The following is a 26,277-nucleotide window of genomic DNA, read 5'->3' as shown; positions in this document are numbered from 1 at the left end:
TTGACTGTGAATGTACTGCATGTGCTCAATGGAGATGAGTGTATTCATCTATGCATCTTCAAAGCCCCGCCGTGATCGAGCGTGAAGCTGTGATGTGTGGAGAGATGAAAAGCTTGTGTACACTTTGGGGCACACTAGCTGAGAGACCAGAGAGCCGTGGGGGTTAAAAGTCACTGGCATGGCACAGACAAAGCACAAAATGTCAGGTTAGCAAAAACATCACAACCATTCACAGAGGCTGTCATTTTCTGTTTTTCCAAAAAAGATGTGCTGTGAGGTTTTATTTTTAAAATATGGTCTGGTCTCAGAAATCGATATTTGGAAGCTCTCTATCTGGAAGGTTCAATGTTGGCTCTCGACTGACATAAGTATTGTGGATATTCAGCCCTGTTTATTTCAACTCATTTAATCCCAAACCAATCTTTATATTCTGTTGAGTGTAATTTTATATTTAAAAAAATAAAGCTTGTATCTATCTACTTTCTGACTTTGCAGCCTTCTGAGAATTTCCTAAAGCAGCTGGGTTTTGTCATTTTTTTTTTTGAAAAGGTTACTCAAAGAAGTTTGTTAAGAAGTCTTTGCAGCTCGGAGCAACACTGTGACTTCATTATGCTTATATTCAACATACCGTACACATGATCAGGAAATACTTGTTAGTGGGCTCCATTCAGTCTCGGTTTGGCCGTTTCATTGGACAAAAGTGTGATTTGTAGTGCTGCCAGTTCCAAGCACAATATGCCATACCGTGTAAAGGACACAAAACTCACCGAAACCAAAATAATATGTTAAATTGAGGAATATTGAACAATCGAATGTTTTTTTTTATCTCGTCTACGGGGATAGAAACCGAGGTCAGATAGTATAACGGAATGAACATTTCAAATTCTGCAGGTGTCCTTGCCTTTTTCAAACTTCAAACACTGACTATCAGACTACGAAACACAGAGTTGAAAGCGCTGTACCTGAGGTCAAGTGCATTATCAGAATGTGAATATTACTATGCAAGCTGCAGAGGTAACTAATGTTTAGGCTACAGGGCATTCTGATTAAATGTTCTCATGCGTTCTGTCTCGATTCCAATCATACCAATGAGGAGCTGGTTAATAAGAATGCAACGGCATGCTCCTGCTGATATCGTGGATAGTGTGAGTGGAGAATTTGCATTCAGCAGCAGCAGATGTTGTCGTGTGCTTAACCACCTCTGCAGTCATGTAAAAAAATATATATTTATGTTTAAATCAAAGAATGGCACCCGATGTCCCCTGAAACCAGAGAGGGACACTTTCTTCCTTCCTTTTATCATGGGAATGTCTTTGTCTCTATTGCATATTTCTTGAACGACACCTAAGTGGGAAAAGATTTAATGACCGCATCTACATACATGCAGTCCGTATTGATCCGCCTGGGATTCTATGCAGTCAGCAGGTTCTGAATCACAGCCATCAACATTAATGTCATAACATGCCAGCTTTAGAGACAGGCCTGTAATGGCACCACAAACAACTTTAATAGCACACTTAGCTTTTAGCTACTGTGCATACAAAACAACCTGCAGTGTTGTCATCAGTTCACACGGCTGTGAAGCTTCATATAGCGGTGCAGGGATTTTATTTTTATTTGTCCAGTTAGGTTTGTTGTGCTGCACATAATTCACAAATTGCATACTGATTATGGAGGGGAAAAAATGACCATTGGTATCAGTCATTATGATTTTTTTTTTTTTTTTTATGCTTTTGAAGTTGATTTTCTCTTCTTCCACCATAAAAAATTAAATATGTTATGGAGCCAAGCTCCCCTTAAAGCTTCAGAAAATCAAATTAATCACTACTATGTGGGAATTAGAGTTTATGGCTAAGCCAATAGAGGTGAACCATGTCTGTAATTGCCATATAATACGGCAGCATGACTCGTTGGAAGTGAAATGTGAAAACTGCCTTGCCATCATTTTCTCTCTCCTATATGTGATTTCATGCAAATGTTCTAAACCCCTTGGAAAAAAGGTGGTAATGGCTGAGGTTTTATAATGACTTTTTATGCCACATTTCACTATTAGAGATAAGACGTGACCAGTGTCTTGAGGGTCTTGAAAGGTAGGACATGCTATATACAGTGTATAATATGCATGCAGAATAATTGGTGTCGCACTAACAAACAAAAACATAAAACCTAGCCAGCTAGTTTCAGTTTTTTTTGGCAGGGTTTTAATTTCTCGCCACTGAATCGTCCACCACACAGCAATTTAATTTAAATAAGTTTTGGGTTGTGTACTCGAGGCAACAGATAAAACCCATTTAAAGAAGCACTTAGCAATGGTGTTGCCGATATGCAGGATAATCCACCGATCTCCCTGTCAACAGACTTCTCCATTAACAGGGAGATGGCTATGCTTTGAAAGAGGATGCTGTAGTTGCCAGCGAGACTGTTCACATTAAGGTCTGTGGATTACCTTGACTAACAAGGATTGTTTCTGAAAAGACAAAAACAATACTAAAGCCCTGATTATGCTTCCGAGTAGTGATCACGCAACGGCCACGCAACGGCCACGCAACGGCCACGCAGTTGCTTGGAGACCGTGATGGTTCTGCGTTGGGTTTACGTGTCCAAATGCAATTCAATGCCACACCGGTAAAGGGCGCTATGTTTTTTGTAAAGACTGACCGACCGACCGAGACTCTTGACGTATATCGTCGTTAGCCTCGTTATAGCCTATTTGTTTACTTTCCGGCTTTAAACATCCACAAGTTTTCAGAACTTGGTGTTTTATTTCTTTGTGCAAAAGCGAGAAGGTGCAAACAATAAAACGAGGTGCAAACAATAAAAGTAGCCTTTTAAAAGTTTAAATGGCGGTGTTTATGAGTGGAAACCGGATAGCGGTCTCCAGCGGATGTAGTTAGCGGACCAATCACAGCCAATGCCGCTGCGTTGGTGTTGCGTCGCCTCGATGCGCGTCTAGGATTTTTGGGAGGTGCACGTCAGGCCCTTGCGTTGGACGTAAGGGGGGTCCGCAAGGACGTAAGGGGTCCGCAAGCCCCCTTGCGTTGTGTCGACGCGGAAGCATAACTTGGGCTTAAGAGAAAGGATGTCCTTTTCTTTCTCTTCTTTTGAGTAACAAATACAAAAGTTCCATGTAGCTGCATTGTATCAGGGTGGTGGTAGAAGGGTGTCCAATGGAGGCTCAAAGACCATCAGGAGCATGCTGGGAAATACTATTTCATCAGAGTTGCTTTTCAGCTAAAATAAATGAAAAACCCAAGAAGGGATTTCACATTTTCTTGATTAAAAGAAAAGAAAAGCAAAAGCGTGTCCATTTCTCATCTTCTCTCGGGAACGCCCTGTGTGGCGCGGCTGCTTTGTCTGTAGCGTCGGCTACATTTGAAAAAGTCTCCCCGTCTCCCCATCAGTCAATCTATCAGGATGCCCGCTCATGTCATGCTGTCGGGTGGCGGCGAACTCACGAATGACTGATCGGCATCTGAGCCGCGTAGAGAGGGAGGCGCTGCCAACACAGACCCTTCCGCTGCAAAGGCAGTAGTCGCGCTTGTCAATCAGAGCCGTCCGCGACCTTGTGTCACATCAAATAGTTTGCTGCTGTGACACAGAGGACACACAGCGGAGTCCCATCTCCTATTGCACCGAAGCTTGGAGATAAATGCCACTTTTTTCTTTCAACATCGTATTATTATAAAAATATAAAGCAATTTGTCCACAAACCAGGCGCACCTATACTCATTTATTTAGTGGTCAATTAAAGATTTAAATTATGGCTTTGGGGTACAACTAATTAGCTGTCAAAACACATTTACCTGTTCCCTGTTCACAACCTGTGGAGGAACAATTTGGCCTCAGTCAGCACCAGAGTCACTTGACCAAATTTTTCTTTTTCTTTTTTTATGTTCCGTTCACCCCAACCATGGGTTTCTGTCGCATGACAGACATGACACTAACTGACGCTAGCCTTTTAGAACGACTTTGAATATTAGTTATTACTGCACAGTAAGTTACATCAGAGTCTGAGGTGGTTGATCTCTCACATACAGATACATTTTGACAATAAGCCAGAATTGACTGTGAGACACAACTATTGTGGGCGGATGGCTGAAAAGTTACTACATTTTTAATCTCTTTACCAACCAACCAAAATAATATGTCTTTGTTAATACAAACCTACATTGCAGCAGACTTTGTTTAGGATTAAATTTAAGAAAACAACACGGTGAAACACACACACACACACACACACACACACACACACACACACACACACACACACACACACACACACACACACACACACACACACACACAACACAGCAGCCACCAAACGGTATCAGAATGATATAATGCAGGATTCCATGCAAAAAGAATATTTCACAGATATTGAATAATTTAGATCCAAAATGTGACATTTAAATTATTTGTATGTTATTTTAATCTACAAAAAAAAAAAAAAAACTCAAAAAAATCAACTAAGTTGTATGAGCCGAACAATTCCATTCGGATCATGATCTTATTATATCAAAGTTGAATCATGTTGAAGTTAACAGGGATAGGGCAAGACCTTTATCTTGCAGTTTTTTGCTATTGCTGACACACTTTCAGAATATAGTTCATTTTTTCAAATCTCTTCTATGACAAAATTAAACTCTTAAACATGCCTATTGGAATTACTTGTTGGAAGCACCAATGGATGGGTAACAACAATAATAAGAAAGGGTCTACCAGCATAGGATTAACGGGATTAAATTAACTAAATCATTTCATTTAATCAACAATCAAGCAAAAAAGATGCTAAAATAAAATATCATGGATGGAATATTGTGAAACTATGTCCTGCAAAAATATATACAAAAAAATTTGCTGAACTTTTGGATGACTGTGGAACAGCTGTAACATCTACAAGTGACATCCATAAAACTCTCTGGGTTATTACACTAATATATTTAAATTGGAAGAAATTCAATCAACAAACCTTTCTTCGTTTGATTTTATAAGGTCTCGTCTCATCATATCCTTACAGATGAGCAGCAGGTGTTACAGTATGTGGAAGGCCTTTTTATGAGAAATAGTTATATGATGCCATATGTTCTTTCCAGAGCCTCCCTGATAAGATGGAATACCCGTGGAACCTATAGCAGCATCATTTGACTGATTCTTTATGTATAGCTGACTTTGATAATACAGCTGATTGTTTAAATGGGTCAGTGTCGGATATCAGTATCAAAATCCTCTTTACAAACAGCAGATATATTACTGACCCAGTTAATCTTTTAGTATGATCAGACAAGCCTGTCTTCTTTGAGCTTATTTGTTTAGTTTGTGAGAGAAATACTGGCATAAAAAAATAAGAAATAACATTAACATTGAAGGCTTTGTGATTAATGGTTTGGCATTAAAAGCTTCCTTTTATGCAGACGATGCTTCCTTCAGTGTAAAATATTGATGTCCTCCCTTTAGAGAGACTTTAAGTGGAGTTGTTTTTGCCTCTTTGTCCAGGTTGAAGCCAAATTTGAAATCCAATAGAATTAGAAATTCCAAATACCCTGCCTTGCCCCTATTAAATGGTCAGATGGTCCTTTGGATGTGTTAGGAATACATTGATATATATATTGATGTTACAACCCGGCTCGTGGGGAAAAGGGAAGCAACATAAACCAGAATGTTTTTGGTAAAATTACAAGGTATTTATTTGCAGGGTTTACAAAGACAACGGAAAAAGGGCTGTTGGATGCTGCTTAACTCAAAGAAATTAATATGACTTAAAGAGGTCTCTCCAAAATGAGAGATAGCCATTAGCTACTTCAAAATCAATTCATCCATCTCATCAATAATCAAAATACAAAAGAAGCAGCACCCTCTAAACCTAGTGAGTCTAACATAATTAATCTACAGGTGTCTGGTTGGTGTCAGTTAACCCCACTAAGATCCTTGCCCAATTTCCTTACCACAGTTACCACATTCACTACAGGGGAGCACAACACACGCGAGGCCAGTTGATCATAAAGGGCCCAAAATCACAACTGAGGGCAGCTATTTAACAGAGTGATGATCTGGAAGGTGGTAGATGATTGGAGAAGATTGCCAGGCGCCGCACCAATCAGATCACCGGCTGGAACCAGGAAGTAGGCAGGTCTTGCGCCAGCCAATCCTCGGCAAGGGGCCGCACATCCTGCTTAACATGACACAGCTGCACAACACAGATACACATACCCAGATAACGAAGGTGGCTGTAACAATTGATATGATATTTCTTCTGCAAAGCTGATTATTATTCAGGACTAGAGTTGTAAGTATTTATCAAATGTTTGGGGAAGTTATAATAATTAAGTCCATGATAGTCTTAAGAATGTACTTATTATCTTGTAACCCGTTTTTCATCTTGCTTATAATCTGAAAGCTTTATGGATCAAATTAGAACCCCAACTTATTTCAGGATAATTTAGGTGTTTGTTGGTCTAGCATCACAAAGTAAAAATGGTTGTTGAATTGTAAATACAAAAAAAACCTCCCCATAGAATATTACCCAATTGAATATTCAAACATATTGTGAAAACCTTTCAGTTAAATATTTTCTCTGTTTCTTTTCAAGGATATATAACCAACAAGGAACGACAGAGGACAATACATGTTGCTTTGTGCAGATGAAGAGGACATCACGCATGTATTTTGCATGTGACGGATTGTTTATCTGAACAAGCAATCTTTTACTATTCATCCTTGGTGGTTTCAAGATGATCAACATGAATTATTGAATACAGCCATGTGTAGCTTGGCACATTTTAAATATTTGAATTTCCAAAAAAGGACACCAACATTATTATTTACAGAAAAGCTGCAGTGCTGTATTAAACAATGTAGTCATTTTGTGTCTCTCGGTGGTTGTTTTGCTCCTTTTAATAGCCGCTGTGAGTCTCTTTATTCCTCTGTAGTCATTTTCTGCCTGTTTGTGGTTGTTTTGTGTCTCTTTGTCGTTGATTTTGTCTCTTTGTGGTTGTTTTGCCCGCTTTAATAGTCGATATGAATATTTTTGCCTCTCTTAGTAATTGTTTTAAATCTCTTTGTAGTCGTTTAATGTTTCTTTGTGGTCATTTTGAGTCTCTTCCTGGTTGGTGCGTGTCTCTTTGTGTTCTAATTTAGTTTTTTTTATATTGCCTCATTATACTGTATATTGTTAATGTCAGCTCAAGGTCAACTCACTGACCAGTTTTAAGTTTTCAACCATCTTTGTCAGCATAGTGTTTGCTCTTTTCGGCACAGAACTGTAGATGAATGTTTGGTGATTATGAACACTTGCATGACTCCTTGTCCATTTTGGCTTTTGTTTGGGGACAAATAATCACACAAAACACCTACTCTAAATCTTGTATGTGTTCATACGTTTCTTGGAAATTAAATAATTTATTCACAACCTGAAACAACTGACTGAGAGTGTCAGGAAGTAGGTTTACAATCCTACATTAATACAATAATGTAACTTGATCTGAGAGCATTTCAAGCTACATCAATCATTGTTGGAAAAAATAACAAAATTGTAAAATTAAAAAACAGAAAGAGTCAGGTTACTCACTCAAGTGACCTGAAAGACTTACACTTCCAAAAAGTGAGCCCGTTAATAAGATTCACAGTAGGTGTTGCTGTAGTCCTTTTAGTGCCATGGCCTTGGTTAGTTTTCTCTATGATTGTATTGCTCACACATTTGTAAAGAGCCTTCTTGGATGCTGAGAAAAAGTTGTATTCATACAAAAGTCTACATGGGAATTTAAGAACCAGGGACAACTGAATCTTTGTATGGATCTTACCGGAGTATATGTGGTCTATTCATGGCACTTTCTCCATGTGTGAGTTCTGGCTCTTGAATTATGTTATAAAAGCAACATGCTAATATTTCCTCCTCAAACATTCTTAAGATCTCAGTGAGATAGACTGATATGCAGCAAAATGCCTCTGCGCCCCCCCACATACACACACACACACACACACACACACACACACACACACACACACACACACACACACACACACACACACACGCACACACACACACACACACATGCACCATGTAATGCAGTGCCATGGTAATATTATACGACGAAAGAAACTCTCTTTGGGAAAATAACTGAATTTTCCCCCCAATATAATGTCTCCAAGGGGCGACGAGAAAGATTAATGTTGTAAATATGAGAAGTATTTTTAGGTCTCCTGGACTGCTTAGCTTTGAGACGGTCTCGTTGCCACTCCGCAACGTACGATAAACTAACATTTAATCCGATGAGGAGAATCGTACGCCACTTCTTATGTTCCCATTACCTCCTTTGATTGATTACGCCACCGCTCTCTTATTTCCTCTTATTGGGCTCGTTTCAAACTGTGATGTTTTGTTCCTGCCAATGAATGGATGCCGCAGTGACATGGACTCTGCAGATTGTTTCAACCGGCAGGGTTTCTTTGAAGGAGATCCCACTGCCTGCGAGAAGATAGGATCAAATCAGTGCAGATTATCAAGTCATGGTACTTTACAACCCCTGCTGGGTGACTGTGATCTAGCTGTGGGCTACGCGAGTCTCAGTGATATCTGAAAAAGTGTTTTTCTACCCACATGCATCGGGAAGATGAACAGAGCGATTGAAGCTGATGTGTTTCAGACGTCTGTCAAATGATCGAGATAAACTCGGCTTGCCCGCAGGCATAAGCTAAAACGCAGGGAGGCCGCTGCTCTGCGAATGTCGGGTTGATTTGTGGACGACGACGCTTCATCGATAGATTGGCAAAGATGTTCCAGTGTGGGAAAGTCTCACTCAAAAGCCTCGATTTAATAAGGCATCACATGCATGCATACTAATGCATGGAATTATTACGGTTGTGTGCATATGGTGGAAATGATTTCTTCATCATCATTAAATAGTGATGATGTGTGCTTTTTAATCTCTGATGTATGTTTATCTCTGTCTGTAGTCAGTGGGCTGTAAAAGTACAGAGCCTCTGTTTATTTTATGATATTTAAAAGCACTTAAGTGAGTGTGAATTATAACTGTGAGCACTGTTTTACTGGCTTCCCTTGTTTATATCAAACTCCTTAATTAAAACACTCACTTCAAGAACATTTTATTTATACAGCCCACTATCACAAATGTGCTTCAGGGGGATTTTACAATCTGTATAGCATTCATCCTCTGTCCTTAGACCGTTGACTCACAAGAGAAAAACACAAAAGAAATTCATTTAATTGGGGGGGAAAAATGAAAGAAACCTCAGGAAGAGAAACAGAGGAGGAATCCCTCCGATGTTGCATGTATGAAAAAGACCAATACAAAAAGACCCGGTACAGATGAATGACAAAATTGTAAATATACGTATATGAAGAATATGGATCCAGGTGGACATCAAGCAACTCCCAGAAGCAGAAAGACAGACCCAAGTCACAAAAACGTCCTCTCCACCATGTAGACTTGGAAAGAGGGCAGTCTACACGGACACACGAGAGGCAAAACTCAAGCATTTCATTCGCACAGAGGGAGAGAGAGTGTAGGATACAATGCACACGGGGGAGCGAGAGGCAAGACGAGAGGTTGAATCTCCTGGAGGACGAAGATCCAGATCCCAAAAAATCTGTAATGAGGCTCCGACAGCGAGTGGAGAGAGAGAGAGAGGTTCCAGGTCAGCAGGTGGTCCAGCAAAGAGAAGCGAGAAGAGGATAAACTAGGGAGAACAGAGGTGCACACTGATCTAAATAGAAACAGACCATATATACAGTTAGAAAGTAGATGGTTGCACTCAGTATAGATCTCTGCCAGGTGTCAATGTTGTCTACTACAAAATTATACTCCCATACAACTAAACTGCATTCTCAATCGCGTTCCAAGAGAAACGATTTTTTTCCCCCCAGGACTAAACAATTTTTCTATAGCACAGGGTCGTAGAATGACATGCCATAGCTGCATTCCCTTTATGCTTCTCATCACACTCACAATCATCCGAGGACACATCGCTCAGTCCCGACACCTCCATCATATTCTACTTTACTCAATGCACACTTGATTTACATTCATACATCTCCTTCTTTTGTCTATAGTTAAGGTTGGCCTATGACTTAAGATGCAGCTCAATTACACAGCTGTAAATAAAAGGTGTTGCCATAGCAACATTGAATGTGGCGGAAATTGAATATCGCAAAATGACTGCATCCTCCATAGTGGGTACATATTTCCTGCTGGCAGGCATGAATGGTATTTTATTTCTGTTATATGTTGCTTTTCTTGACACATTTGAAGAATGAAACACCTTTAGGAAAGTCACAATTAAACGTTCAGATTTTTCAAAGCATCCAATAGGGCCTGTAACTTCATAATTTGGGGTTAATCTTCCCCCTTCATAGCATGCTCTGTATCTTCTTGAATGCCCAGGAAATTAATTTCACATCACAAAGTTGTGATGCATTAAATCAAAAAAGAAAACAAAATCTGTTCCTTCTCATACGTAAGACTTCAACCACGTGAGAGCTTGGCCAGAGATGCCAAATTGATTTTCCAGTCACTCTAGGAGTATAAATATTTATGTTGTCAAAAGCCACACTAACATCCAGCAATAGAAGCACTAGGGGGAATCTGAATCCAGTCCATAATACGCGAAAAATCATTCACCACTTTTGTAAGTGCAGTTTCAGTGGAATGACTGGCCCTGAAAGCAGTTTGAAAAGGTTCAGAAAAGATTACTGTTAAATACTTGGGCTGAAGGTTGCTGAGACACAACCTTTTTCTAGTCATTTTTGAAAAGAGTGAAAGGTTAGAGACTAGTCGATAATTATTCAGAAACCCTGGATCAAGAGCTTTAACTGTAGCAGTCTCAAAGCGAATAAATACAGCGCCACTCATAAGTGATAAATTAACAATAATCTGCATTTTGGGTCCCAGAAAATGGCAAGAGATCTGTCAAAAGTCTGTCTGGTAGACGGGTGGAGGAGGCGGTGTGGTTTAGAAGCTGACACCTGTTAGACAACGTCTGAAGAGTCTCAATATTTTTCTGAACGGAGACCATCTGAGATTGGACATAAAAAATCATGAGCCGTAACAGCTTAGATGCTACCAGATGGCTGCTTTTGAGCAAGTTTGACTACAGTTTTGAAAAAGAAAGCTAGGATCTTGTTTACTGTGACGCTTTAACTGCCGACAGAACACGGATGTAAATCAACACACATTTGGGCCATGAGAGGTAGAATACTTGGAAGTTGAAACCTGCTGCATCTTTCTTCATTAAACTAGGGTGTGGACCTTTTTGGTAGAACGAGGTACACCTGAATCCAGGAGACTAGAAAACGGGCTTTGTTTGAGTCACTGGTACAATTCTCCACAGGGCCCGCTGTGAAAGGAGCCGTGGACTACAGGCGATTGCTCACCAAGTGCAGTTAAAGTTAACGGTCCAATGTGGCAAAGTGGTAAATACATCAGCAACAAGGACAGGCTAGTGTCACTTCAAAGTTAATAAGAAAGTGATCTGACACCATGTTATGGCAGGGAGCACATCGGTACTCCACTCGGTGTGACACGGTAAAATCCGGGCTGCTACCACTGCAGGCTGTAGGTACAAGTATCAAGAAGTGCAGTCAGGTGAATATTGAAATAGCGCTATCAGAATAAGTATAGTGAGCTGAGATGAATTCTCTTAATTCTTCCAAAAATTGGGAATAAGATCTGTGAGGTTATTCCTATATGGTAAAACAAATTCATAGTTGATGGAGATGGTTTTACTAAGAGCAGATACAGTATTCCCACCAACAAAGCCACTGTTAACATAAAACAGTAGGGGTTGCCTCTCTTCTGCAACTGTATAGAATAACAGTGACAGGCCTTCTTAACCTCGAACTGCCATACACCCAACCGCCGTGTTTAAATGCACCGGAGAGTGCGGTTGCAAGTCGAATGGAAGGCAGTGACTTGAAATCCACACAGTGAAAACAGAGATGATGTGCTATTGATTTGGGCCTCCGGTTGCTCTTCTCTGATCTCTCAAAAATGAGAAGGGTACATCTGGCAGGTGTGTTGAATTTAACTTAGGGCCTGCAGCTCACTTTGACACAGCTAAGAAAATACTCCAGCACAACTATAGATAGAGCTGATGGAATCTGATAAAGCGTATAACTAGAGAGAAGGGTTGCACCAAAGCTCCAGGTTACTTTTGGTCCATTTTGTAGGAGCTTCAGTGACTTATTTCAATCTATCATTATTATAGGTATTCACTAATGCTATATAATGAGACCACTCTCTGTCCTCTAGGGCTAAATTGACATTATTGCTAGTGTATAACTGAACCTCCCATATATGAGTGACCCTGAGTCCACTGCTAATTATGTTTGTGCATGCGTAAGACTTGAGTGAAAATGACTTAATGTAAATGTAATTGCTGTGCTATTTCGGGTTCTGTTCCCGTTGATGCGAGTATGAACTGGTAGCTGTTTATATTCACACAGTGTGTTGTTTTTAATGTATTTTTATACACCATGAAAACTTCCCCGCAGGAATGAATACAGTTTATTGGATTGAATTAAATTGAATTAAATGGCTCTGCAATGGCTAGAGTGAACCTTCAATGAGTCAAAGCTCCCCCTAATTTGATACACAGCATGGACAAATCTATATTAAATTATTTAAAAAAAATGATGGAGCTTGTGTGCTGAAAGGAAACCATACTGCTTATTTAGGTATCTTGGCAAGCTCTGTTGTAAACATCCTAATAATCTTTTTTTCTTGTTTTTGTTTCTACTTTTGGTCTTTTATGAAATTTTTTTCTCAATGCTATTTGCTTCTGACTGACTTTGTTGTTGTTTTCTACTTGAGTAACCTTTCACTATAGGTTACTTGAATGTAATTGTCTCAGCTTGCTTATGTCTTAGTGTATAACTACAGCTGATAAAGAAGTCACTACTGGTTTTGTAAGTCATCCTAGAGAAAAAAAATGCTGTTTGGTGAAGGAAAGTCGCATTAATAACTCATGCTGTTCTTGGTGCTGATATGGGCTCAGCTTTGAAGCAGATTTCACTGACTCTCTGTAGTAAGGGAAATTACAAGTTGTCCTAGGCACTGATTTGAAATCAGTTTTGAAGCAGCTCTCACCTACAGCACACTGTTTAGAAATGAGGAGTTGTCCATGGTGCTGATTTGGAAACTGCTTTGAAGCAACTCGGTCCTGCAAGCTCCTGTTTGGAAATTAGGAGCTGTCTGTGGTGCTGATTGTGGCAGAAGGCAATAAACAGCAGCTCAAAGCAGCTTTTAAGCTAGTGAGCCTGCTATTACAACACAACCTGACAGTTACACTGTTGCAAATAACTTCTTTGTGCTGTACATGTAATCGTGCCAAGTTGATTTATATTACAGGGCGATGAGCAAGAGCTGCTCTAAACCAGCTGCTGTTTTCCCCCCGAATATGAAGCAATTTTGTTCTCTCTGAAGTTTTTGCAACCTAGTGGGGGTATTGGTTTTATAACTGTGCAAAAACAATATTGGAAGTGTGAGCATGGATAGAATCAGCAGGAGATGAATTTAATACACAGGAGCAAGTGTGGCAGGAAACATCTCTTTACTGGGAGCAATAGATTGCCTCAGTCACCTTTGACTAGTACCTTCCTTCAAAATCATTTCCACAAGGGAGATAGAGAATTGTACTGGTGAAGTATCGCAGAAACATTACTGTTACTGACCATCTCTGGACCTTTGGTCCGTCACCTCTCTCTCACACCAATCTCTCTCTCCCTCTCTCCCTCTCTCTCACACACACACACACACACACACACACACACACACACACAGAGCCTTGTATTGATCTTCTGCTGGTTGTGTCTTACAGTCCACAGATATTTATGTTTGTAGCTGCTGGTCTCCGCTTCCCATTATGGGCTTGAGCGATAGGCACGGGCAGTGTTTCAACACCTCGCTGCTGAGGAAAAATGTAATATTCAAGAGGCATGTCCTTAGTCAGCACTTCCATACCAGGAGCTGGCGATGTAAAATGACCAGGGACAGCAAGTATACTGAAGCATATAATGCAAAGGTTGAGCCTACCAGGAAAAATATGATTACAAGACAAAACCCTTTTTTCTTTGTTTTCTTAAATATGCATCAACTTAATTCAATGCTTTTCTTTCACAAAATTCCACAGATTTCACAGATTTGAGTGACATTGTCAAACAAACCAGGCATTTCAGCACAAAAAATCGTAATGGTGACAGACACATCGGAGTTGATTTTGACAAACTAATTTCAACTTGTAATGGAAACTAACTGAAGGGAAATGTAGCACTGTGTAAAATCATATTAGGTTAAATGCCAATTAGCAGGAAAGAGACGTAGAAATAAACACTACCAAACGCTTGATAAGTCAACAAACAACACCAAAAATCCCCAATTTTAACTGACAATATAACTGATAACTGACAATATCAAAGGAAAAATAAATTGTCCATCCAATAGCAACTGTGGACATCCTAAACATCATGTTGTAATAGCCAACCCCCCCCCCCCCCCCCCCCCATCTCTCTCCCTCTGTTCGGCACCTGTGAAGCCTCTGTTCAATGGCTTTTAAAATCCTTGTTGGTACGTTAGCTTCATAACCTCTCTAACCTCGCTCACTGAGTCTGAGAGACTCCAGCTGGTGGTGATGGTGGGTGATCTCTCTTATTGTCAGTCTCTCTCGCTTCATCTCTCTCTCTCTCTCTCTCTCTCTCTCTCTCTCTCTCTCACACAGACACACACACACACACACACACACACACACACTGATTTAGAGGTGAAGCACTCCAAGGAAGCACGTACACTTGTCATTTTCTTCTTCTCCAACATCCAAAGAAAATAAGTCTACATCGCATTCCATTGTACTCAAGCATTCCTTCAACTACTACTCTAAGTCTTTTTAAAACTTCTGAATACAAGAAGTTTAAGTTTATGCTATTAAAATCCTCTGACCTGAGTCACTGCCAATCTGAGCTGCATGTATTCACATTCAACGCTACACAGAAAATAACAATCTACACTTTTGTGATGAGACTTGACCGACAGGCGGAGGAAGGGGAAGTTATGGAATTGCGCAAAGGACTTGAATAATACATTCAATTTTGAAAACAAGGTAGAAAGTGGACTGTGGCGACTTCTTTTTGGCACTCATGGATTCAGTTTGTGTTTGTGTTTTTTGTTTTCTCTCAGAGGACACAAACACATTTGGTGTGTTGATTGTAATTGTTACGGCTAAGCCTCTATTTAGAGGAAACGTCTGTCAAAGTAGCTGTAGGTCAAAACCAAATGCTGCTCTACTTTGTATTTCTATTGGTGGCTCGAGTGATGATCGCCTTACACTCTCCCTCTCTCTCTCTCTCCCCCCCCCCCCCCCCCCCCTCTCTCTCTCTCCTCCACCTCTTCATTTGTAGGTTCCCGCCATCACCACCAGGGGCTTTCCACACCGCGCCGTGCCGAGAGGGGCTCGGACCGTCCATCTCTCCCTGCGCTCCTTGGAAACGGAGACTGTAGACGCGCAGCGCGGTGGTAGACGAGGGCGCACAGACCGTTTACCCCCCTGGTTCTTTTTTTTTCATCACACAGAGGATCGTACACCTTTCATTCCGGGGGAGGAAGCGGCAAGTTCAATAGCCGCCACCGCATCCCACTGCAACTTCTCAAGGCACCAAAAAAAAACCCCAACAACAACAAGCTATTTGTTTCCGCCGCACGATACCCAAAAAGGTAGGACTTTGGTGGGGTGTTTCAGTTTAATCGGAAAGTTCACTGTGCCGTGGCTCCGTCTGGTGACATGCAACTCCACCGGACTGTGTAGCCTTCCGCCGGTGTAGGAGTTTTGTGTGCACTGCAATAGAAAGGGGGAATGCATACATGCATATAGAGTGATTTGCGTGTGTTTGTGTGCGTCCGCGTGTTTGTGTGAAGAGGCAGAACGGTGCCTTTTTTTTTATCTTTACTTCAAAGCCCAACACCACCGCCTAACTTGTTGCCACTTGTCACACAATTACCGGCGGGTTAGCGCATTCGGTAACGAGCGCTGCGCACGAGACCGCTCGTGAGATTCCGATCATGTTTAATGGTTTTGGACAGTAAATGTTGTAATTGTGGCGATTTATCGTATTAAGGGCGAAGTGGGGAGATGGTTTCCTAACACACGAGCTGCGAAATGTCTGCATGCTGATGAATCGCGTCGCGTGCGTTTTCTATGTGGAGGCAACCTTTTTCGTGGGAGATTGGGGCAGCTGTGGTGGTGCGCGCGTGCGTTTCGCGTGGCACGGCTTGGTATATTTGAAAACTCCCGTGGGAAGCATTTCTAGACGCCTGTAATATGGATATAAACATAAAGACCGATTGTCGCTGCAGTTTAATACATTCAATTACAGCGGTGTAACGTGGCGCCTCGCGCACAGTGGGCACGCGTATGCGAAGACTGCGGCCACTTGATGCGCCAAACAGGATGCATTTTGGGGAAGTTGGATGTGTGCCACTGTGCACTATAAAGCCCTACTGTTGAGTGACTGAATGCAGACTTACAAGCATCCAACCATCAAAACAGTTTTTTTGTTATTATCAGGAAACAATACATGAAATGTGTGTTTATCCGGCTTTGTGATAATCCTTCACACATACACAGCTGTCGAGGATTAAAACCTTAAAGTCTCATTACAGAAAATAAAGGTGTCTTTTATTTTAAATCGTTTTTTTACTTCCTGTGCACTCTTTCACATCACCACCAATTACTCTAGGTTTGGTATTGTAATGATGATATTTGCTTTACTTGGATCTAATGGGATATCCACAGATTTAATTAGCATCCACAGCTATTTATATCCTGTTTGTTTAACCATTTCTTTTTTTTTTTATGCTGGGCATCATCCAACTGTTGCGCAACACGCCTTTTGAATTATGCTTCTCTCCTTCACAATCCACATCCTCTCACTGTGATTTCTTGCCTTCAATTTATTTCCGGCTGATTCATTCGAACCGGCCGTCCAAATTATTTGTAGACGTGACATTTAAATTTACCTCAGTATCATTTGTTGAACCCGTAGAACAAGTCGCTGATGGGACAGACGAATGGGAGCTCATTAGATAAAAAGCTCCATTGGGCCGTGATTTACCTTCCTGTAATCTCACTGTCGCACATAAATCACTAACCACGGATTGGTCAAATTCATACCGTCTCAACTCAATATTTGTTTTGTGGGGAGGCAGACACTTCATCTCTGCGGTATCTGGATGACATATGGCCTAATCCCCGGCGGTACGACTTGTATGTATTTGTTTCATATCACAGAATATGATTTGTGACCGTGGGGTTACAGTACACTTTAAAACTGGATATTACTCAGTGACCTTGGCGGAGGCTAGAAATGCTCCAGTTTACTCCTTCAGGGCGTCTGCGTTGTTGACCGCGTGTCTCGGCACACACTTGTGTGCAGCATGGGTGTGAGTGTGCACGGGGGGAACTGTGTGTGTGTGTGTGTGTGTGTGTGTGTGTGTGTGTGTGTGAGACCGCCAGTGTGCCTCGGTGTAGCACTTATCCTGAGCTAATTGGTGTTTGTGGTAGTGAGTGGAATGCCTCTAGTCCCACTATCCAATCAGTTGCTTTCATTTTCCAATTAGTTGCTGATCCAGCAAAGAGGTGCGACCTCTGGGTGACGACCATGACCTTTACCGACCCCTTGGTTAGAGAATTGATTTTTTTTGTTTGTTGCAGGTTACACTAAATGAGTTGGTGTACCAGGGAAACTCATCCTTTAAAGTTCTCTACTATGATACGTCTGCCCAAGATTATTGTTTATCTAGTGCAATATAAGGAGTTAACTTTACAGTATACTGTGTTGGTTTTGGTGTGCAAAACCTTCCAGAACTGTTTTAAAGTTAAGAAATCCAGTCATTATTTTAAACAACAATCAGGGCGATTCCTACATTTCTGCCGTGCTGAGAAAAAACAATGCTGTATTATTGTGCAAATGCCTCAGAGTGTGGTTGTTGTGGTCTGTTACTTTCTAACGAAACCCATGTCAACTGCAGTCACAGCAGCTTTAAACATGTTTCACAGTGAGATTGGCAGATAGAACGGACGCGCACACCCGCAACCCCCTTAACTGGTAGGTGAAATGGAATATAATATGTAATATATTCTCTGCAGGAAAAATAAGGACTACATTTGCCACCTTACTGTCCATTACAGACACGTATCTGCTTTGTATCCGAGACTCATTTATTCAGCCGGTGGTCTAACCAGGGTGTACATTACAAGGGCCATGTAGCAGTAACCCAGATGGCAGAATGGGCTGATTGTGATTTATGTACCAAAAGTGAATGCATTACTGTGAGCTTCTGGAGTCAGTGCCAATTCCAGGCAGGCATTTTCACACATCTTTAACACACACACACACACACACGAATCATAGATGCACAAAAATAGAAGCTTATTATAAAACTTTGTTAATACTGATGTGTATGCATACAGTTAAAGTGCTGTCTCTCTCACACACATACACGCGCGTACACACATACAGCCCCCCCCCCCCCCCCCCCCCCCCCCCCGGAAAAAAATCGTTTAGATGAAGCAGTCCACCGTTGTGAGACATTGATTACCGTTTACCAAGCCGGAGCATAAGCGTAGTGTGAGAAGGAGAGATGGTCGGGATAGACAGAGGGGGAGAGAGCGAGAGAAAATGAGAGAGGCCGGGAGAGAGAAGGAGAAAGGGGAGAGAAAGAGAGGCTGATAGATGATAGTGCCGTGGCAGTAAAGATGACAGATACAGGGGTAAATCCGGGGGATATTTATGGCTGACAGAGAGGGGACCGATTAGGCCAACTAATTGATCTGGATCTGTGGTTAGGTGCCTGCTTCATTCTCAGCCAGCTTATACTCTCCCTCTCCCTCTCTTTCTCAAACACACATATTTTCACAGTCACACTCCTGACCGCTCACACCTGCTGTCTTGTTGCCAGTCAGGGACGGTCGGCCCTCAGTCACTTCATTACCCCCTGTGGGCAGGGACTGCATCAACCCTATTAACTCCTGAGCTGGGTGATGGAATCACCGGGTAGGAGGAGATGGAGAGCTGAGGGCAGTGGACGGGCTCCACGGTGGATTTTCCAGCCCTGTTTGTACCTCATTTCAAGGAGAGGGTTACAGGCAAAACTTTGATCCAACAATCTGAGAGGACTGTGGCTTTGCTGAGGAAACTCAGGTAGAGTTTTTTGATGCTTTTACTTCTGATAAAAAAGAGGCTGCTATCAGTTTTTTTTGTGCCATTGACGCGGCTGGTTAAATTGTGACGAGATTGTGTTGGGGCAAGCTAGCTTGAAGTCTTTCCTCTGGGATATACTGCTGTTCAAATCGTCCTCACCATTCATAGAAAAAGATTAGTTGCACCTTATTAGAAAAATGTTCTTCTCTATTACTCTTTGCTTTTTTCTGAACCGACTATTATGTTTGCACACCAAATATGAAGCTACAGCCAATAGGCGAGAAACTTAGCCTATCGTGTAAAGACTGGAAGTAACAGCCAAATAAATAACACATTATGATATATGTATGATTTTTAGTCTTTATGTGGAGCTAAGTGAATTGCCTGTTGGTTCTGGCTTCAGGATATAGTCTCTCAGACAGTCAGTCTAACTCTACATTCACTTCATTACATTTGTTAGTTTTTATTTTGAGTCCATTGAGACAGTTCAAACGTAACCATGTCAACATCCACTATATGTCTTATGTTCATGTGGTGCGTTAGTGTGCGTATGATGTAAATTGATGATTCAATATTTACATTTGAAAGCAGCTCTACGGAGCTAAGAACTAAGCAACAAGAGACAGCTGCTGTCCTAATGGTGCAGTAAAATCTGTGGATATGTATGGGATCAGGCTCATATTAAAGCCAGAGGAGCACTACTGCATGGAACATTTCAAACATTTAAAAAATGCTGAGAAATGTGTATTTGCATCATACTGTACTGCACTGAAGGAAGTAGATACATAAAAAAACATTTACATCATGATGATTTCAGTCCATGTTAGTTGAACATGTCAGTGATTAAAAGATCAGAAGACAAACATATTGTCATATATGCAACGATGATGTGTATCTACAGTAACACTGTTGATGGTTGAAGAAAGGCATTTTCATATACAGTCTCTCCTTGATTTGTTGCCGTGTCTTTCTGCCTAACGTGTGATTTCCTGGAGGCACTATTCCATCTGGAGTGATGGGTTCCAGGTAGCAAATCTGCCTCCTGTAGCTGGTCTGCTGGTCTGGGATTGTGCCTCTTGCACTGGAGTGGGAAGAACAACTGCTTTGTAAACAGGCAGTTCTTCACCTGGATGTCACGGTTCACAAAGACTCTTCCTTGGAGTCTGGCATAACCCCACCGGCAGAGCTTATGCGCTGGTGTATTTCTGCATCAGTGTCGGCTTTGGGAGGGATGAAGGCTGCCAAGGTAGGGAAAGGCATCCTGAAATATTTGATGTGTTTTGAGTCAAACGCACGCGCTCATGCACGCACGTGTACGCACACATATGAGGGTTTTGGATCGCAAGAGATTAAAATGAAGAGAAAAAAAGGGATTAGAGGTGATGTGGAGAAGAGTAAGTTATTATCATATTGTTTTGTTTGCTCTTCTCAGATTTATTCATGCAGCCCAGTGTGAGAGGAGGCTTTGGGGTCATTTTCATAAGTAAATTGTCTACACTCAATAGTTTCATCCTCCGCTTGGCTAGTGACTGTGATGCCGGTAAATATGAGTTTCATTCTGTTTGACAGGGGGAAGCTCATGTTTTTGCAGCTCTTGTCTCATATCCGATTACCTACTGGCATTGTAAGGTGACATTTTTGGAGACTGAAGATGCTCATTGACAATGAATGTCCCTAAAATTAGATTTATGATGGGCTGTCAGTTTCAAAGACCTACAGAGTGACTCAGGAACAGCCATAATAGAAAAATCTCTCTCCGAAGTCAAGTTGAGCTTTGCGAACTAGACCATGCAACATCTCATTGTTAAAATAAGCCCATTTCGTGAGTTAATGTGGTTCAGTAAGATTAATGCTGAATTGTTTTCAGAAGTGAGCAGACAATAATCCAGGATCGTTTCGCTCTTTGACTGAACATACAGTAATGTTTTATGAATGCTGGGTGTTTGTATCCAAATGTGTCCCATTTAAATTCACTTAGAATGCACAAAAGTGCTGCATTGTGGTCCGCACTCTTGGGTTCCCTCCAGCTGCTCCAGTTGCCTATCGTAGATCATACATGTTAGGTCGATTAGAGATTACAGTGTCCATAGATGTGAATGTGAGTTTGTTTATGTCGGTCCATCTGTGAACTGGCAACTTGTCAAGGATGTTTCTCCAGCCTTCTACAATGCAGGCTGGGACAGGCTCCAGCACCTCGTGACCCTGAGTAGGAATAAACGCATAAGACAATGGAATGAATGGGCAAACATCAATATAGATTTTGGATATTTGTCAAAATTACCCTGCAGCCTTTTCATTCAGCGTCTAGTAATGCAGCCTAGCAACAGACATTTGGCTCCTGCAAGTGACTTATACAGGCTTTGGATACTTTTCTTTTTTCTTCTTCGATTGCTTCATCTCTCTCTCTCTCTCTCTCTCTCTCTTGATCTTTGTTGTCTCACTCTGGCAGGGCTTTAATGGATTTTTATAGTATAATAATGTTTGGTATGTAACATTGGAAGTGATTGCATTAACATTTATTCTTAGGCATGTCAGAGAGTAATGTGCCTATTATGTGACAAATGAAAAAAAAAAACGCACTAGTCAGAACGTTGATGTAAAGTCAACTAGGTGATATTGTATAGTGTCACATTCACCCGCTGTCACACCAATGGGTGATTTTATATGAACGTCTTAACATAACGAATGGCAGTTATATATAGGCTGCAATAATAGCAATTTTTCCTCTTTCTGCAGCTTTGGATCATGAATAGTATTGGCAACGTGATTGTTTGCATAGAATAGAACTGCAGGTGTGTGTGGTAAGTGGCAGCCTCGGTCTGCATGGAATACCACTTCCTTCTGAACTGAGTAATAACTCATATTACAGCCCTTTTAGGGACTCCTTGGGAGTCCAACTAAGTTGTTTTCCAATGTGACGCTGTTGGCACCTTGCAGAAGCATAATGGAAAGACATCCTGAAATAATTATTATTATATATATTAAAGTGACACTGGAGCCTTAGGAACAAATCTCTGTCCAGATTTTCCTTTTTGGGAAAGAGGCAGATGATTGAATAGTTAAGGTATGAGAAGATGGCATGGTTTTATAAAATACTCTCTCTCACACACACACACACACAAACACACACACCAAAAATTATCAAAACTTTTAAGTTTTTATGCATTTGCTGAATTATATATTGAGAACACACTCAGGAGGATTGTTGTCCGGTCTTACCAACTGTATTAGCTTTTGCTGGGCAAAGCATCTTTACACACACTCCAAATAAAAACCCCAGACACACACACACACACACACACACACACACACACACACACACACACGCTAAGACTAGACATTCAGTGTAATACCATCGCCTCCATGCTGAAACATTCAAAAGTTTCTTCCCTTGTGAAAACATTTCCTACTTCCATGAAATATTTAGGAAGTTCAGAATGCAATGGCTAACCGGTTTGAGCTCTAAACTAACTTTTCAAATAAATACTAAATAACTGCTGTAAGAATGCACACATATGCAAGAAAACTCTCCAAGGTTGTCACTATCACGTTATAATAATAACAATATTAAAAAAGAGTGATCATACATAGAACCCTGTACTCTGCGGCAGCCCTTGGAGCTTCTCTGACGTGATGGTGCCATGATGCAATGGGATCAGTCTGCTTGAGTTATCACCCTTCATCACAGATTATGGTCAGGAATCCATCAATTGAGTTGTCTGTGCTGGACAACAAAGCCTTCAGCTAAACAGCACAGACAAATAGATGATAATGCTGAGTTATAACTTATTTTTCCCTTTCAATAGGAAAAGCATAATCTCAACAATACTCTTAATGGAACAGAATTCAATAATTTGCCCCAGACGTGTACCCAAGAGGCTGTGGAGAAAGAGAAAAAAAAAGCTGTATTATTAAGAAGTCATCAAATTTTGACATAATCCTCATGACTCCCTTGGAAGCAGACAATGAGAAACTTGTATAAAACTCAAATATCACTTAGTCAATGGTTTCTCAACGCACTAATTGTGCTGTGAACGTTTTTGTGTCCGGGGTGATGTGAAAAATCAATGCTACAAGAGCTGGCTGAAATGTCACCAATATTAAATGAAATGAATGGAAATTGATGGCAGCCTTTGCATTCAAAGGACCGTTATTGGATATATTGTGTACACTGGCTCAGTCAAAGGGTTTTAGAAGAAATGCTCTTACATATGGAAAGTGTGTCCATAACTACCTGTGTATAAACAGTATACCATGCCATTCCACAGATTGTAAAACCTTACCTTATTCACTCCTCCCATCATGATAATGCAAAGGCATTAAGTCAAAAGGCATGTCTATTCCCTCTACTCGACTCTCAACATGCCGACTGCATGTTAGCAGCTAATGGCGCTAACAGCAATAGCAAAATTGCTGGCAGAGCTCGCAGTATTAACCACCATATGAGCGCAGTGCAGAGTGGTGGCATTTAGAGTGGCAAAACAGAGAGATTCATATGCACCAAAACGGGTCTGCAGCCAGTCCAGGTACAACAAAGCGCAGAGAAACTTGGATTATAACACATTACTGCACTATGTCTTCACATTGCCCATGATGGTTGCTGCAATATTACATCTCTGTATATATATATATATATATATATATGTCTATTGCCACAGCGTGAAATGACAACCGATAAGCGAAGAGTTCATAGCAATAGCATGCAAAATGTCTTTGGTATGTGATGTATTTCATGTGCCATTATGTGAGACCAGGCTGATTCCCACTCGTTTCCCTCTGTGTGTATGTTGTAGTTCACAGTTTCACTGTAGTTCTTTCTGTGTGGAGCATGGTCTCTCGACGTGGGTTTCCTACTCGTGTAACATTTTCTTTTCATAGTCCAAAGACAGATAAAGGAGACTGTGAAGATCCCCCGTAGGTATGCATGCATTTTTCCTGTCTTCATCTGAGAGCCTGGCCCAGTGCATGCTGGGATAGGCTCCACTATAACCTGGGTGGAAAACGTACGGGTGGAGGATATTTTTGCTTCTTTCTCTTGATTCTTTTTGGCATCTTGCAACAACTTGCAACATTTCCAACAGGCTGAGCTCTGCACCCAGACCATCATTTGTCTGCTAAATGAACACTGAGGTGCCATGTTGAGTCATAGTGATGACCTATTAAGGTTTATTCCAATGTCCAATTTAAGCTTTGGTGGAAGAGCATAGCCCATAATTTCTTCTTCCATTCATCCACTGCAGGGTTTCTTCCCCCTTCTGACTTTGCCGTGTAAAAATGGAATGTAAGGACTTTGTGTGCGTACTTGCAGGCGTGCTCTCTGGACAAGTAAATAAGCACTTCACAAATAACATGTAATGAAGAAATGACACTGCAAGGTCAGCATTTTAAGATCAGCTGTGCACAGCAACCACTTCTCATTTCCTTTAGACACACTATACTGATTGTTGACAATTTATTTGAACTAATTTTAATAATTTTGTAAATGTACTAGTTCCGCAATCAATTGGAGTGATATTTGTAATTTTTCTAATGGTACAATTATCTGTCATTTTAGAAGATTTCCTGCATCTGGGGCAAACTAATGGTCCTGTTTATCATGGCTGACAATAATCACATTCACTTCTATCTGAAATTCATATTTTGACTCATAGTAGGCCCTAAATATCATCATCAATGTGTTAAAAATTATATTTGTTTTTACATTTGTGGGCTGATGCATTATGAATGATCAACGTATCATGTTTCGTATGTCAAACCTGCCTGGAGTTTCATGCGTTAACATTATTGTAAACATCTGTGAACTCATCACAAAGGATTCTATCCATTAGGAGTTCATGTAGGAAGAGCTTTCAAAAAACTGGCTTTCAGATGTGAATTATGAACTTGCATTTGTTTGGTCACTATTTCATCAAATGGGTCGTGGGTCTTATGTTGCAAGTCATCTTTGTCATTGATCGTGTAATACAGAGCAGAACTAAATAATGCACAGCTGTTCTCTTTATCCTGTGCACACTCATCTCACAGGGAATTCTCACAGGGAACATGTAAGCTGAATAATACATTGGCAGTGGAGGTATTCATGTTCATAAAATGGCATAGATTAATGCATGTATCATCTCTATCTGTTCAACACATTTTAAACAGTCTGCGATGCTCTGTGTAAGGCGACTATTGCTATGTTGGCGGCAATCGGACTCACAATAAGCAACCTGTTGCTGTTAATTAAACAGGTGATATGCTTCTGTCAATGTGCAATTTCTGCTGATGATGACGGTGATCACTAGTGTTACATGCTGATAAAAGGGTGATGTGCATTTCAGCTGTGAAATATGAACGCTATCTTGTGCAAGTGACATTAAAGTAACTTATTTGACTATTTATACAGGACATGAATAATAAATAACCGAGTTGATCTGGAATGATTTACGAGGCAGAAAAGAAGGATTGAGTGTAATATGTCGATTACGTGTAAAGAGGCATGAAATAGGAGAAATGAACCGACAATAAACCAGTAAACTAACCTGATTGTTCATAGCAGAAATGAAGGAGGGAGAGAGGTGATCAAGGAGAAGGAGAAGCGGTTAACATGGGATGATGGAGAGAAAGAATGTGTTCTTTCTGTGTGGGTTTGTAATAATGTTTAATATATTCCTAATCCCCCCATTAGTGCTTGCTTTGGGACTTTCTACACTATTACGAAAAAAGTAAAAAGGCAATTTTCAATAGAAATAGCATTTTACAATTTAATGTATAACACTGGAGAAGTTCAAACACCAACACTAGCTTCTCTGGGGAGTCCTACACAGAAGCAATTGTTTATTTTTTAATCGTTTGTCTCACCTACATCGTCTAAAAATGCTCTCCCTTTTTAGACACGTGCACATAAGGGAAAAAAGTACGATTGAGGAAAGTCGTAAAAGCAAAAACACAGGAGAAAACATGCAGGAAAAGATCCAAGCCATGATAAAGAATATCGCACATTGTGAGTTTGTGTCATCAAAATAGACACATTAAGTGGTGTTGGGCAATAAGGCTCGCTAACATCGCAGGCTCACCGTCACCATCTGTACCTCTTT

Source organism: Eutrigla gurnardus (genome assembly GCF_963514095.1).
Source record: "Eutrigla gurnardus genome assembly, chromosome: 2".
NCBI classification, from domain to species: domain Eukaryota; kingdom Metazoa; phylum Chordata; class Actinopteri; order Perciformes; family Triglidae; genus Eutrigla; species Eutrigla gurnardus.
This window is presented reverse-complemented; position numbering follows the sequence as displayed.